Here is a 17,083-nt window from a genome sequence, read left to right as displayed (position 1 = left end):
ACCAGGAGTGGGGTCCTTAATTATTTGGAGTTTTTTTTTATTTTCTAACAGTTAGGAATAGAGTAGTCCAGGCCAGATTTGTCAGGTGCATAAACAACTGGAGTGGAAAGGTGCCGTTCTGGTGCTGCAGAGGATCCGAAACAAGGAGGAGGCCAGCCTGGAGTTGCAGTGGAGGTTCTGAGACGATTCTTCCGGGATCCCGGACGGCGCTGAGGGCACGTTTGGAGGACAACGCACCCATCGCCACGACCTCACCTGTAGGATTTCAAATCACTGGAGTTGAGCTAAGTTAACACAAAGACATTTCATCATGTCCGACGACGAGCAAGGGCCGTTAGCAGGATTGGATGCAATTGAACAGTTACAAGGACAGCTTTCAGAACTGAGTGAGAAACATGAAAAAGCTATGGAGACTATCGCCACCTTAAGCCATCGGTCCTATGTTTATGTGCCCAGAGAACGCCAAATCCAGCCTTTTAGTGGAGATCCAATCAAGGATGGACGCTCAGTTGATGAGTTCATCGAAGAGGTTGAGCGGGTGATCAGGGCGCGGGGGCAAAGTTCTGAAGATGGGGTCGATTTCATTCTGTCTCTTTTAAGAGGGTCTGCCTTAGAAGAGATAAGGCTATGCATAGATGGGGAGCCTACTGGGCCTAGTGAGCTGCTCATCTGGCTGCGGGAAGCTTATACTGAGAAACGCAGTACAGCCCAACTGTTACAAGCCTTCTATGGTCGCCAACAGCACGTGGGGGAAGATTTCCAGGCTTACTCCCATGCACTATCCCACGTTTTACGTTTAGCCCTAAAACAAAATCCTGATGCGGTGGCAGATGCTAAAATTGCAGTCAGAGACCAGTTCATAGAGGGTGTGAGGGATTCTTCTCTTAGGCGTGAACTGCGTAAAATGGTTAGAGATAACCCCCAGTCCACTTTGTTTGATGTGCGCGAGGAAGCCATTGCCTGGTCCTTTGAAGACAAGCCATGTAACACTAAGAGTGCTAAGAGCTGGAAGGTAGTAGGTGACGGTGTCAACAGGGAGAGTCAACATCCTGGTCACCCCCAGGAAAAGCAGTCTACCACTCTAGATGACATTGTTAGGGTGGTGGCTGAACAGAGCAAAGCTATAGGAGAGCTAACTGTTGCATTGAAGGAGGGCCTGGCTTTCAGGGAGAAACCTCACAGAGACATGGGTGGTAGGCCTAAATCTAAACCCCTGTTTACAGAAGATGGGAAGCCCATTTGCTTTAAATGTAAAGGGGTGGGACACATTTCAAGGGAGTGTATGCAGCGCAGGACAGGGGGCCAGCCTTCTGCTACAAGTGCATCTGTTCAGGAAAACTAGGTTCCTCGGTTGCCAAGAGCCGGGCAATTCGAGGTGAGGCTAAAGGCTCTGAGACTCTTAGCCGTGAGAGGTTTATGGAGAGGGCTGTGGGTAAATGTAGGGAAGTTGCAGTCAAGATTGGTGAGGTACCAGTTAGATGCCTGTTGGATACAGGAAGCCAGGTTAGCACCATTTCTGAGTCTTTCTTCAAACAGCAGCTGTTAGGTCGTGAGGAGGATGTATTTCCCGCAGCCAAGTGGTTAAAACTAACCGCAGCAAATTCTTTGCCAATCCCCTACATTGGGTATGTTGAACTTGACATGGAAGCTATGGGGCTGAACATACCAGAGTGCGGGTTCCTAATTGTCAAAGATCATATCCAAGAGGAGGCGGGAGGTGAGGGCAAAGAGTTAAACCAGTCACGGACACAGAGTCATCAGGAAGCAGCGCAGGGTCTCATTGGGATGAACATAATCAAGAGGTGCAAGCAGTTGGTTACAGCGGAGTTTGACACAACTCTTAAGTGGGAGCTGGATCCAGATTGGGGGGAAGTGTTTCAACGAGTACAGACATGTGAGGTGTTAGAAAAGACAACCACAGCGAGGCTTGCAAGCAGACATGTAGTCCGAGTACCTGCTAGTTCTGTTGCCACAGTTTATGCAAAGGGCCTTCAACCCACGTCTGATGATAGCACCTCTCTGTTGGTGGAGCCAGCTAAGACCCCATTGCCAGGTGGTATTGCGGTTCTTCCGACATTAGTAAAGGCCACTAAACCTTTGTTCCCTATACAGGTAGTTAACTTTTCTCAGGAGGATGTGTGGTTGCGTCCCCGGACCAGGTTAGGAATTTTATCTCAGGTGGAGTGTGTTGACAACGATCAGACCGAGGTATGTTTCCAGCGTATATCAGCTGACCAGGAAGAAGTTACGGTAGGCCAGCAAGGAAGGCAGACATCAGACCTTGACTTTCAGGAAGTGCTAAACAAACTGCACCTAGGAGGCACCGAAGAGGAGCAAGCTAAGTTAGCTGCGCTTTTAGCTCAGTATGCTAATGTGTTTGCTCTCCAGGATGAGGACTTAGGTTACACAGACCGAGTCAAGCATGAGATCCATCTGGTAGATGATGCACCTGTGGCCCAACCCTACCGTCGCATACCACCTACACAGTATAACGAGGTTAGAGAGCACATAAAAAAGCTTCTTAAGAAGGGTGTTATCCAGGAAAGCACGAGTGCTTACGCTTCTCCAGTGGTCCTAGTTAGGAAGGCTGATGGCAGTCTGCGACTGTGCGTGGACTACAGAAAGCTAAACGCTAAGACTCGACGTGATGCTTTCCCATTACCACGGATTGATGAGTGTTTTGATGCTCTGCATGGTGCACGGTTCTTTTCAACTATTGATCTCGCTAGTGGGTATCACCAGGTGGCTGTAAATGAAGATGACAGGCCTAAGACCGCTTTCACAACACCTTTTGGGCTGTACGAGTATTCTCGGTTGCCTTTTGGGGTATGCAACGGGCCAGCCACTTTTCAGCGACTCATGCAGGTTACAATGAGTGACTTGGTGTTACAGATCATGCTTGTCTACCTGGATGATATTTTGGTGTTTTCAGAGTCATTTGAGGATCATCTAGTGAGGCTTGAGAAAGTGCTACAGAGACTGAATGAAACCGGACTGAAGGTTAAGGTGGAAAAGTGTCACTTTTTGCAGTCTGAGGTGTGCTTCCTAGGTCATCAGATTTCGGCTGAGGGCATAGGGACTGATCCTGGAAAAATAGCTGCAGTACAGCAGTGGAAAGTTCCCAGTACAGTGAAGGAATTAAGATCATTCCTAGGTTTCTGTAGTTATTACCGCCGGTTCATAAAAGGGTTTTCTCAACTGGCAGGCCCTTTGCATGACCTAGTCAACATCTGCCTGAATGCCACCAGTACATCAGGGTCCAAGCAGCGGATTGACAGTTTGTGGACCAAAGACTGTCAGGAAGCTTTTGAGCTACTGAAAGACAAACTGACCAGTGCTCCTTTATTAGGATATGCTGATTTCTCCCTTCCCTTCTTGGTGGAGACAGATGCCAGTAGTACAGGATTAGGTGCAATCCTATATCAACAGCAGGGAGATAAGAAAAGGGTGATAGCGTATGCCAGTAGGAGACTGCGTAATGCGGAGAAAAATGACAGGAATTATAGCAGTATGAAACTTGAACTGCTTGCCCTCAAATGGGCGGTTTCAGAAAAATTCAGGGGGTATCTGCTAGGTTCCAAATTCACTGTCATAACTGACAACAATCCCCTGTGTCACCTCAACACAGCCAAACTAGGTGCAGTTGAACAGCGCTGGGTAGCTCAGTTAGCAGTTTTTGACTTTGAGGTCAAGTACCGCCCAGGTCGCTGCAATACAGCGGCAGACACCCTCTCTAGGCAGCCATTGGCAGGGGAGCCCCCACCACACTCAGATGATCTTGATTTTGATGAGTGTGTAGCAATTTGTAATGTCAGAAAAGGTACAGCGCTAGGGCCCGAACTAGGGACTGCAGCAGTGAAGTGCTGCAGTGTGAGGCAGGTTCGTGCTTCACAGGCCGAGCAGGAAGCCAGCAACAGGGAAAGACAGGGTAATACCCCCACTTTGCCTGGGTACTCTAAAGAAGAGCTGCGTCAGTTTCAGAGCACAGATCCCACACTCAGCACATTCAGACACTTCTGGGACAGGAAACAGAAACCCACCGGTAGAGAGAGAGCAGGATTATCCAAGCCAGTATTGTCCCTACTCAGGCAGTGGCACCGAGTCAGAGAGTCAGATGGCCTACTCTACCGGGTGATGAGTGATGTTCATGTGGGTGAATGTCAGCAACTCCTCTTGCCTACCTGTCTAAAAGAACCGGTTCTTAGGAGCGTGCATGACAGCATGGGGCACCAGGGTATTGAAAGGACTCAAAATCTTCTGAGACAGAGGTGTTTTTGGGTGGGAATGTTTGGTGATGTAGAACAGTGGATTAAGAAATGTCAAAGATGTGTTCTTACCAAAATGCCCCAGCCTAAGATCCATGCACCTATTAAGTCATTTTTGGCCACTCGGCCATTGGAGGTAGTTGCTGTGGATTTCACTATCTTAGAGCCTGCCTCAGATGGAAAAGAAAACGTGTTAGTTGTGACAGATGTGTTCACAAAGTTTACTCAAGCCTTTCCCACTCGTGACCAAAAAGCAGACACGACTGCTAAGATTCTTCTTCGGGAGTGGTTCATGAAATATGGCGTGCCGGAGCGGCTTCATTCAGATCAAGGTCGAAATTTTGAGAGTGAGGTTATTGCAGAGTTATGTAAGATGTACGGTGTAAAGAAAACACGCACAACTCCCCATCACCCCCAGGGAAATGCTCAATGTGAACGTTTTAACCGCACGCTCCACGACCTCTTACGTACTTTGCCTCCAGAGAAAAAACGGCGATGGCCTGAACACTTAACAGAGTTAGTCTACGCTTACAATGTGACACCTCATGCAACCACTGGCTACGCACCATACTATCTACTGTTCGGGGTCCAACCTCACCTCCCAGTGGATGCGTTGTTAGGACAGGAGCCAGTAAAGGACAAAAGACATGATTGGCTTGTAGTCCATCAGGAGCGTCTTCAGGAAGCCCATGTCAGAGCCAGGGAATATGCGGAACAGAAGGCTGCAGCCCGTTTTGAGTTTGACAAGCACAAAGTATACTGTCCTGCTGTTGATGTAGGTCAGTTTGTCTATCTCCGACACAGGCCTCAGGGCAGAAACAAAATCCAAGATGCCTGGAGTCCTGTTGTTCATAAAGTGGTAGAAATCCAGGGCACCACTCATACTGTTGAGCCTGTGGAGGGTGGTCCAGCTAAACGGGTCCATAGGGCTGATCTTAGACTTTGTGTTGCTCCTGTTTCTCCTCCCCGCAGGAGGAAAGTCACTGCTCCTCCACTAGCATCTGTCCCTACTTCTCCGGAGTTTGCTTCAGACTGTGCTGATTCTGATTTTGTAGTGGTTGAAGAAGTCACCTGTCCTAGTTTGGGTCGGGGTTTAAAGGAAGAGAGAGAGGACAGTGAAGACACAGAGTCAATGCACAGTTTTGAGACAGAGACTGTGAACTCTTCTGATGGTGAACCTGAGGTACAGAAACCTGTTCCCATTACCAGAACTCACCCTAAAAGAATCTCAGGGGTTGCTGCACCAGTTCCTGCACCTCGTAAGACTCTCAGATCAAATGCAGGAGTGCATTCGAACCCCCACCATATCCCAAGGTCAGCGTGTAATGCTGTTTCACTAACTCCTGATGTGTTGTCTCAGCTACTAACGAACATGGGTGCTGTATTCTTCCGGGAAGCAGTGAAGGAGTTTAAAACTGCTTGTTAAGTCACCGAGGACGGCGACTGTTTAGCAGGGGAGTATGTAGCCAAGTGAAAAAACTGACATTTCACGGTGGTGCCACTGGGGGCGCTGTGCCCAGTGTAGTGAAGCAATGCAGGAATCCACAGGAAGAACAAGAAGAAGAGCTTACTGGAGCATCGGCGTGTGGGTTCTTTGCTGAGAAAGAATGGTAAATTCTCACTCTAAAACTACTTAATTTACAAAATGAGTTATCTGTGTATCCTTGTTTTACTTTGTATGAGTGTGGATTGTGCTGTTTGTCACTGATGGTGTTGTAATTATGTCGATGTTTATCGATGTATGTCACATGTGCCGACCGAACATTTAGCCTAGTAAACTGATACTGAAAGACTGCTACAGCCTTTAAGTTGGTGTTCTGTGAATATGTTTTGACTGTTTTCTGTTCATGATTATGCTCAAGACTGAAATGTGTGTTAGTCTACAGAGAAAATGGTGTTCATGTCCTGCAGTGAGAAGTTTATGGGGAACTAGCCCAGCTAGCTCGGATAAAACTACTACTGTGAGTATATAAAGGTTATAGCTGCTGTTAGTGATAACATGTGTGTTAACTATGTGGTTGTGTGTATTTTGTTTTTTTGTTTTATTTCATTAGGGACAACCACTACAGTTGTTTATGCACATGACTGTTACATCACACTGTTGATACACTGAAGTTTATTAGTGATCATTTATTTGTGATAAGCTAAGAAGACATTACTCCAAATTTGTTTTAACACTGCTCCTCTTTCTTTGGGGCAGTCAAGGAATAAAAGACCCCGAGATTTAGTTTTGTGTCTGGTGTTATTTTACATTTCACTAGCCTACATATGTGTAGGTGGGGATGAATGCGTCCATTTGAGGAGGATGAGCCTCCTCGCAAGCAGGGTTGTGAAAGCAATAGTATGTTGTGTGGTTTTGGGCCAACCAAGTGATGGGGGCAATCCAAAAAGAGCGACAAGAGGGTCAAGGTTCACTGTGCATTCTTTCACTATTAAAAGGAATGTGTGGTTGTTGGTGCATTGTCTTCTGGAAAGTCAACCTCTCCTGTTCCTTTCCAGTTTCTGGGTTCTTTGGGTTTATTTTACGTATGTTAAAGTACGTTTTTTGATGGATGCTTTTGAAATGAAAAGTCCTGCACTTTGCTGGAATTTAGAGTTTCCATTAAATTGACTTTGTTAAGTTTTACTCCTGGTTGCTGCCTACATCGCTTTGATTTGGTCCTCCACACGCATCGCACACATCTTCACTAACCCAGATAACAATATGCAGCAATGCGTGGAAAAGTACTCAGATATATGGTTTCAGTTTTTCAGTTTCAATTTTTTTGCTTGTTTGAGTCTAACAGAAAAAATATGCAAACGCAAATCACAATTTGAAAATATATAACAAGATTGAAACAGGCAGAAGCAAAAATGCTTATATACCCAACACAAATAATAAAAATCAATATATATATGTGTGTGTGTGTGTGTGTATGCTCTGCTTTATTTAAAAAATGTACTTGTTGAATACTTGCATTTCTTTTGTATGTATTATTGAGAAAGATAACTTGAATGTTTATGTTTCTTTCTTTTATACACAACATTTAACAAAAAACACAAACATATTTCTATTGCTTCACACAACTCTCTAAAATATATTGTGACATTTTATTTTTGAAATTAAATGGTGTATCACTCATTTTTACTACTTTATCAACATTACTCCACAAATTAAAACCTAGAACAGACAAATACATTTGTTTTACTTTTAATCTTGCTTTTGGTAAAATGAACATTAATTGATCTGTTAGGCTGTCTGTAGTGAGAAGTATCTAGAAGAGCATTTATTTTTGTTTTAAACATTATTATGTTATTTTATGATAAACAATATCTTTAAATTTCACAAGTATTGATTTAACAAATAATGGATAATATCCTGCTTTGTTTTTTTTTGTTTTGTTTTTTGCAATAAAACATTATCATTTACTATGGTTTTAAAAGTGGGAGTATCACAGACCAATAAATTGTAAACAAGGAAATGTAATTAAGTTTTATGTAAATTTTGGTTTATATAACACAGTGTTTTTGAGTTTTTACATAATGTATGTGTTGCCTCCAAGATAATGTAGTCAATTATCACTCCCAAGAACAACATAATAGACAAAAAATACATGTATGTACATTTTGCTAATTAAATAATCACCATGTTAAATAATCACCATGTTCACATTAACAGGTCACTGTGTTCTTTGCCAATTACTGATTACTTTATTTATTTTCTGTCCTAGAGCAGGAGTGTAGATTAGGTTGTGGGTTTGATAGCAACTCTTAACTTGTCTTTCAAGGTTTCTTCAAGACTGTATCAACAGACACAATAAACGGTTTCCCTTTGTTCTTATAGTTTGACAAGTAATACTGACAGATTGGAAGTTTTGTCAGAGGTTATGTCATCCCATCAGTGTGGGTAGTTGGATATAAGTGTATAGTATCCATTACAGAAAAAAAGGTTTTTAATGATAAACTAAGTAATAAAATATCACTGAAAGTATCGAAATCACTCAATGAACGATGAAAATATTCAAGAAATATTACATAACTTTTCAAATTCATTTAATTGTCCAATATGTTATAATACTAATTGGTTTTGTGGATTTCACCCTGAGGAGTCATGGGCAGCACACAGTGAAGCAGTTACGGTTTAGGAACTTGCTCAAGGGCCCACAGTAGATTCAAACTAGCAACTTTCAGGTTACAATACTCTTGTCTTTTAGATTTATTTTGGAATTTTTTCAGTTTATGAAGACATTTTTTTTTCTCCAACAGATGGATATACCAAAGTTATGGAGTTTATTTACTGATGTTAAAATATAAATATGGCACACAAACAGTTGTTTTTGTGCAACTTAATAAGAGTTGATTCATCAAAAGCTTTGCTCGCCCTTGTGTAGGACTCCAGATTTTGGATTTTTTCCTTATTTAGTCATTAAAAATGATTACTTGTCACGCCCTCTGGCTCGGAAGCCAGGTAGTGCAGTCTCTGTTCTCTCTAGGTGGGTGGCAGCTTGGCAGGTGGATTGTCTACCAATCAGCTGATGAAGTGCACCTGGGTCTGATCTTCTCCACTGAATAAAGCTTCACTCTGGACTTCAGTTCCTCGTCGGACTGTAAAGCTGAATCGTCAGTGTCTGACCTCAAAAATCAGTCTGTTTGTAGATCTGTTGCCAAAGCTTACCTTTATCTTTATTTTCTCAGTTGGAACTCTGCACACTCTGGCCTCCAAACCCTCCTCTACCCTCTGTGGACAAGACAGGACAAACTCCGGATTTCCTTCCCCTCTGCACCCCTGCAAACTCCCTGGATCCCTACACCCGGACTTCCGCAGCTTCACCACTCACCCTCCATCACCCCGTCTGCAATCCACCTGCCACTGACATTTGCCGGACTTCCTTTCCCTCATACTCTGCTGCACCCCAGTTAAGCTTTTTATTCAGTTGGGACTTTTCGCTCATTGAAGTTGTTTTTTGTTAGGATATTTTTGTGTAGTATAGCATTTGTTTTGTTTCTGGTTGTTTTTGTATTTGGGCTGGTTGTTTATTAAAACTTATTGTATGCAATTTGAAGTCGTGTCTTGTTGACCTGCACCTGAGTCTCACCATTCGTAACAGTACAGTCCGACCATGATGAACTCAGCAGGCAACGAGACCGGCACTGAAGCAGCACAATCGGGGAGTCCTTTACAGAAGGCTATAATTGATCAGGGAACCCTTTTAGGTCAGCACGAGACGCTGCTTCGCACCCTAGTGGACAGCAATAATGCTTTGTTGAAGCAGGTTTCACTGCTCACTTCAAAAGTAGCACAGTTAGGCGGTGGTTCTCAGTCAGTGGGTGATGTAGCTAATTCTGCACCTGTTGCTAGTCCTGCTGTCACTCCACCTGCCCGTGAACCTTTTGTTCCGGTTCCCGAACGGTTTAACGGGGATGTTAACTCTTGCCAAGCTTTTTTAACTCAGGTATCTTTAGTATTTGATCTCCAGCCTTCATCTTATTCTACAGAAAGGTCTAGAGTAGCCTTTTTGATCAGTTTGCTTTCTGGGTCAGCTAGAGACTGGGGGACAGCAGTTTGGAATAGACAAGATGCAATCTGCAATTCATATCAGTCCTTTGTAAATGAAATGAAAAAAGTGTTTGACCACCCTGTTGAAGGGAAGGATGCGGGACTTCGGCTACTGTCAATCCGACAGGGAAATCGCAGTGTGGCTGAGCTCTCTGTGGAATTCCGCACCCTGGCGGCCAGCAGTGGATGGAACGACCAGTCTCTTCAGGGAGCCTTCTATGCAGCCCTCCATGATTCCATTAAGGACGAACTTGCCACCCGAGATGAAACTGCCGATCTGGACCAGTTAATCACCTTGGCCACTCGGATGGACAACCGCATGAGGGAGCGACGCAGAGAAAGAAATCGGCGCTCAGAAGCGTCCCGGTCCTCTCCTGCTTTCAAGTCACCGGTCTTCCCTTCCTCTCCTCGTCCTGACCCTGATCCAGAGCCTATGCAGTTGGGCCGCACACAACTCTCTGCCCAGGAGAAGCAGCATCGACGAGATACGAATGCCTGTATGTATTGTGGCAGGGCCGGTCATTTCATTACTGCATGTCCCCAGCGGAAGGAAAAAGATCAGGCTCATCGGTAGTCGGGGAGATATGGGTGAGCCAAACAACCATGAACTCCCTACCTTGTCTTCTAATTTCCGCATGTCTTTGTTGGCAGTCCCAGTCCCTTCCGGTTCAAGCCCTGATTGACTCTGGAGCCGAAGAGAGTTTTTTGGATCGACGTCTTGCTAAGCAGATGGACATTCCTCTGGTCACCCTTAGAACCCCTTTAGAAGTTCGAGCCCTTAATGGTCTGCATCTCGCCCAGGTACAGCAGCAGACCGTTCCTGTTACGCTAGTTTTAGCCGGTAATCATCGAGAAGTTATCACATTCAATCTGATAGATCATCCCCAACCTCCTATGGTATTAGGTTTTTCATGGCTCCAGTCACATAACCCCCAATTCAACTGGAAAAGAAAAGAAATCACCACATGGGATCCTCGCTGCCACGAAACCTGCCTCCAGTCTGCCTTGACCCCCATTGGTATCTCCCCACTGACTCCGGAATTTCCAGTTCAGTTGGATTTGGTTCCCAGTGAGTACCATGACTTAGCACCAGTTTTTAGCAAGGAAAGGGCTCTGTCTTTACCACCACATCGCCCTTATGATTGTGCTATTAACTTGATACAGGGGGGGACATTACCTACCAGCAGACTGTACAACCTGTCAAAGCCCGAACAAGCCGCCATGGAGACATACATCCGCGAATCTCTGGCAGCCGGAATTATCAGACCATCATCGTCGCCGGTGGGGGCTGGTTTTTTCTTTGTGGCTAAGAAAGATAAGACCTTACGACCCTGTATCGATTTCCGGGGACTTAACGACATCACTGTTAAAAATACATATCCGCTACCTCTGATTAACTCTGCCTTTACCCCCTTGCACGGTGCTACAATCTTTACCAAGCTTGATCTGCGTAATGCTTACCACCTCATCCGTATCCGACAAGGAGACGAGTGGAAGACTGCCTTCAACACTCCACTTGGCCACTTTGAATATTTGGTCATGCCTTTTGGACTCACCAATGCTCCTGCCGTCTTCCAGAATCTGATCAACGACGTCCTCAGAGACATGTTGAACCGGTTTGTCTTTGTATATCTGGATGACATCCTCATCTTCTCCCGCAACCCCGAAGAACATATTCAACATGTTCACCTGGTTCTAGAGCGGCTGCTCAAGAACCGCTTGTTTGTCAAAGCAGAAAAGTGTGAGTTCCACAAATCCTCTGTTTCATTTCTTGGTTATATCATTTCTGCAGGAGAGGTCAAGATGGATCCCCAGAAGGTGACCGCTGTCAAGGACTGGCCCACTCCGGAAAACCGTAAGCAATTGCAACGCTTTCTTGGTTTTGCTAACTTCTACAGACGTTTTATCAGGAACTATAGCCGGATAGCTGCACCCTTGACTTCGCTCACCTCCATCAAGGGGACTTTTGTTTGGACACCCGAGGCAGATCAAGCCTTCCAAGATCTGAAAGATCGGTTTGTATCCGCTCCCATCCTCACGCAAGTCGATTCCCAACTTCAGTTCATTGTGGAGGTTGATGCTTCTGACACAGGGGTGGGGGCGGTTCTCTCTCAACGTTCTCCCTCAGATAAAAAGTTACATCCATGTGCTTTCTTCTCTCGGCGTTTGTCACCTGCAGAGAGGAATTATGACGTCGGCGATCGGGAGTTACTGGCGGTGAAGATGGCATTGGAGGAATGGCGCCATTGGCTGGAGGGAGCAGAACAACCCTTCATAGTCTGGACAGATCACAGGAATCTGGAGTATATTCGTTCTGCCAAACGTCTAAATGCCCGCTGGACACTCTTTTTTGGACGTTTCAAGTTCTCCCTCACCTATCGACCCGGATCCAGGAATGTCAAGCCTGATGCTCTGTCCCGCCAGTTTGCAGTCCCGGACTCGCCAGGTGAGCCAGAACACATTCTTCCCAAATCATGTGTAGTTGGATCCTTGGTCTGGGAGATTGAATCCCAAGTTCGGAGAGCTCAGGAGCAACATCCGGACCCTGGCGGGGGTCCTCCTAATCGCCTGTTTGTCCCAGGTTCTGTTCGTCCTCAGGTGCTTTTATGGGCTCATGCCTCCCGTCTGACCTGCCACCCCGGAGCCACTCGGACGTTGGAAGTGTTAAGGCAAAGGTTCTGGTGGCCATCCATGAAAAAGGATACTCGTGAGTTTGTGGCTGCATGTACCGTCTGTTCCACTAATAAGACCCCAAATCAGCCCAGTTCCGGTTATCTCCAACCCCTGCCTATTCCACATCGCCCTTGGTCGCATATAGCAGTTGACTTTGTTACCGGACTCCCTCCATCTCACGGCAACACTGCTATTCTCACGATTATTGATCGTTTTTCTAAGACTGCTCACTTCATTGCTCTTCCAAAGTTGCCCTCTGCAAGAGAGACCGCTGACCTCCTCATCCTCCATGTTTTTCGGCTCCATGGCATCCCAGCTGATATAGTCTCGGACCGTGGACCCCAGTTCACCTCGGAGGTATGGAAAACCTTTTGTTCTGCTCTTGGAGCATCAGTTAGTCTTACTTCGGGTTTCCATCCTCAATCTAATGGACAGACAGAACGTGCTAATCAATCCCTCGAGACATTTCTCAGATGTATGACCTCGGATAACCCCTCTGCCTGGAGTAGTCTCTTACCATGGATTGAATATGCCCATAACTCTTTCTCTAATGCCTCCTCAGGTCTCTCTCCGTTTCAGTGCTCTGTAGGTTACCAACCACCATTGTTTCCCTCCCAAGAACGGGAGATTGCAATCCCCTCGCTTCAGTCCTTCCTTCGCAGATGTGAGCGTACCTGGAAAAGAGCCAGAATTTCACTGCTGAAGGCTTCACGGAGGATGGAGGAGCAAGCCAACCGTTGTAGATCTCCCGCTCCTGTCTACTCCCCTGGACAAAAGGTTTGGCTTAGGGCTAAGGATCTTCCGCTTAAGGTGGAATCCAAGAAACTGGCTCCCAAGTTTGTGGGTCCCTTTATTATTGAGCGTGTCATTAATCCCAGTGCGGTGCGCCTTACACTACCTGCCTCTATGAAAATCCATCCTACATTCCACGTCTCCCAGGTTAGACTGGTTAAGGAGAGCCCGCTGGCCCCCCCTGTCCATCCCCCTCCTCCACCCAGGATGGTGGACGGTGGTCCCGTCTATTCGGTGCGTCGCCTGTTGGATGTCCGGCGACGTGGTCGTGGGTTGCAGTATTTGGTGGACTGGGCGGGGTATGGTCCGGAGGAGCGGAGCTGGGTACCCCGGCGTTTTATTGTGGATCCTGCCCTTGTCCGGGATTTTCGCCAGCGGCATCCTGACCGGTTGCTTCGTACACCTGGAGGTGCACGTAGGAGGGGGGGTACTGTCACGCCCTCTGGCTCGGAAGCCAGGTAGTGCAGTCTCTGTTCTCTCTAGGTGGGTGGCAGCTTGGCAGGTGGATTGTCTACCAATCAGCTGATGAAGTGCACCTGGGTCTGATCTTCTCCACTGAATAAAGCTTCACTCTGGACTTCAGTTCCTCGTCGGACTGTAAAGCTGAATCGTCAGTGTCTGACCTCAAAAATCAGTCTGTTTGTAGATCTGTTGCCAAAGCTTACCTTTATCTTTATTTTCTCAGTTGGAACTCTGCACACTCTGGCCTCCAAACCCTCCTCTACCCTCTGTGGACAAGACAGGACAAACTCCGGATTTCCTTCCCCTCTGCACCCCTGCAAACTCCCTGGATCCCTACACCCGGACTTCCGCAGCTTCACCACTCACCCTCCATCACCCCGTCTGCAATCCACCTGCCACTGACATTTGCCGGACTTCCTTTCCCTCATACTCTGCTGCACCCCAGTTAAGCTTTTTATTCAGTTGGGACTTTTCGCTCATTGAAGTTGTTTTTTGTTAGGATATTTTTGTGTAGTATAGCATTTGTTTTGTTTCTGGTTGTTTTTGTATTTGGGCTGGTTGTTTATTAAAACTTATTGTATGCAATTTGAAGTCGTGTCTTGTTGACCTGCACCTGAGTCTCACCATTCGTAACATTACTGTCATCAAACATCAAGGTCAAGTCGTCTGATATTTCTGTTACTAAATATATCTGATTAATGTCTATGAGTTTAGATGATGTCAATGTAGGATTTTAAAGATCAACACCAATAAAACAAATCAAATTCTGAATACATCTATGTTGATATTTGTTATGAATAAAGTAAAAAAAACCTTTAAGCATGCTGTTGTGTTATTAAGACTGTAGAATTCCACAGAATGACTTCACACACAAGATATGAAAATGGTGGATTGCGTGCTGATTTGTTTTTTTTTTTTAAAGCCTGCATTGCATTTATTAACAAATAACACAAAATTTAAAAAGAAACACAAATGCATATGACCATATAATCAAAATATATCCATCTGTCAATGTGTTTCCATTCCTCTTTAATATCAACTTATACATACCTTTGGGATGAGCTTGTGATGGGCTTAAACTTAGATATGTTGAACCCAACCTTCTGTTCACAGCTGCCATCATTACACTTGAGCCGGGTGTTGCACAATAGTAGCATCACATTACACTTTCAGCACAACCAAAACGCTCTTGGAGCGGACTATAAACAGGAAGTATCGACAATGAAGTAGAGTACACGGCATTGTAAGAGGTCAGGAAGATCTGGCGACGGCATGAAACAGGGATTTTGAAATAAGCAGCATGGCAACTTGATGCTGCTCTAGTGTTGTGCGATTTCGAAAAAAAAATACGGTATGGGTAGATTTCTATCCTGATAATTATAATTATATATATATATATATATATATATATATATATATATATCGATATAGTATTTCTTCCTTAAAATTATATGAAATGAAAAAAGAAAAATAAATGACATGAAATGAATGGAAATGTGCTATTCATTAAGGGGTCTATTCTCCCGTTTGGACTTAGCGTTTTTTTGCACGCCTGCAGTTACGGAGGAGGCGGTGACGTCATTTTTTTGGGTGTCTAGAAATCACAGAACATGGAGTTTTCCCAACGCCTGTAAATGTCATTGAAATCCGTGAAAATTATAAAATTCACTTTTAATTTGAAACGCCTTCATTGATAAACAATATAACAGGTTGATTTTAATCAGATCATTGATCAGGTTATTGCAGTGTGACTGAGGATCGGCCACATTCTGTCCAAGTCACAGTTAAAATCTCTCTCCTTGATCATCATCATCATCATTGCTGTAAAGCGTGACTGAGTTAAATGTGCTGGAGATATGAGGAAATAACGCGGCCGCAGAGCGTCCTGCTTTAATACAGAGGGATGTTTGCAGTGAAACACAACTATTGGCTTCCATAATATGCAGTTTTAAATATCAATAGTTTAAAGCGACCTAAACTGAGCCTCATTAATATATGTGTGGGAACAGTTTCTGGTCCATCTGCATATGGCAGCTTGTTTCACTCTGTAGTGGATCAAACTGTGACTTTACGTTGGACATAGTATGACAATAGTTCAATCACTGTGACCAACGTGGACAGAAGTCTGTGTCTGTCAGAGTTTTAATTAATTGCGCAGCAGCAGCTGAGTGATCACAGCTCACGACGCATGAGTCCGTGTAGCTTCAAATGCATCTAAGTCCATATTTCTAGTGCAATATAATGCTTCACCTTATCGGGGCGCTGCACTTATTCCAGGGTTAGAAGTGTGAGTGGGTATGAGGAAAAGGACTTACACAGACCAGAGAATGGCGTAAAGCCAGATTTGAATGGGAACAACAACATGTCAGGGCTGCTCCACCCACAGTGCGTAACTGGGATGGATGAAGGCGCGCAGCGACTGACTTAAGTACAGGGGGAGAATAGCGCACAGCCAAAAACAGCGCCAGTGTGCGGCTTTTTGGACTTACGCGCATGGGAGAATAGAGCCCTTAATGCTCATGTTCGAGCACGGCCTGGCCGGTATTAAATGAAGTAGAATTAGGCTGGGATCTGACCAGACTATCCTGGTGCAGTAAACTAGTATATCTAGGTGACATAAACATGCTACTGCAAAGTAGCAACGTTGCTGTGAGTAGATTAGCCTGCTTCATGATATTTTAGCAACAGAGTGGGACCATGACCACACATTAAATGATACCGTTAGCTCATACAACTGCAGCAGAGGCTGTTTGAAGCAGATCAGAAGTTGCACTCTAAATGCAAACTGAGCCAAACTAAGGTGGTGAAATTATCCGCTATCCTCGGCCCATTCGAACCAGGGGCTAAACCGGTGTGAATGCACCCGTAACCACTCCTTCCATTGTCCCAAGCTAACTCCCTCTTCCCAGTTGCTTTCTCCATCACCAAGGTGTGTAGCACTACCCTCTCGTTTTCCCTACCATTCCTTAGGGATGGCTGTTGATGGTCATAGATAAGCACAATTAAAACATGCATAGCTGCTGTAAAAAGTATGTTGACCTTCGATACAATGTGCAGACAAGGTAAAAAAAAATAAAAAGTTATATGTTATAATTAATTTTTCCTTTAAGCCTGTACCAAACTGTTACATACTACGAAGGGGAACACACCCACTGCCTTATTTAAAGTGTTATAACACAGAAGCTGCAGCATTTAAGTAACTGCAAAGAAAAACAAAAAAAACAAACCTGACAGTAGGAATGTGCCTGGGGTTGATGTGCTCACGTTTATGAGTATTTAGCTAAGACAAGAGGCTATACTTCATGTTCTGCGAAGTGCAAAAAGCTCCAGAGGGCAAAAGATTTTAGGATAAAAA

The sequence above is a fragment of the Gouania willdenowi genome, chromosome 5, assembly GCF_900634775.1.
Source record: "Gouania willdenowi chromosome 5, fGouWil2.1, whole genome shotgun sequence".
Taxonomy (NCBI): Eukaryota; Metazoa; Chordata; class Actinopteri; order Blenniiformes; family Gobiesocidae; genus Gouania; species Gouania willdenowi.
This window is presented reverse-complemented; position numbering follows the sequence as displayed.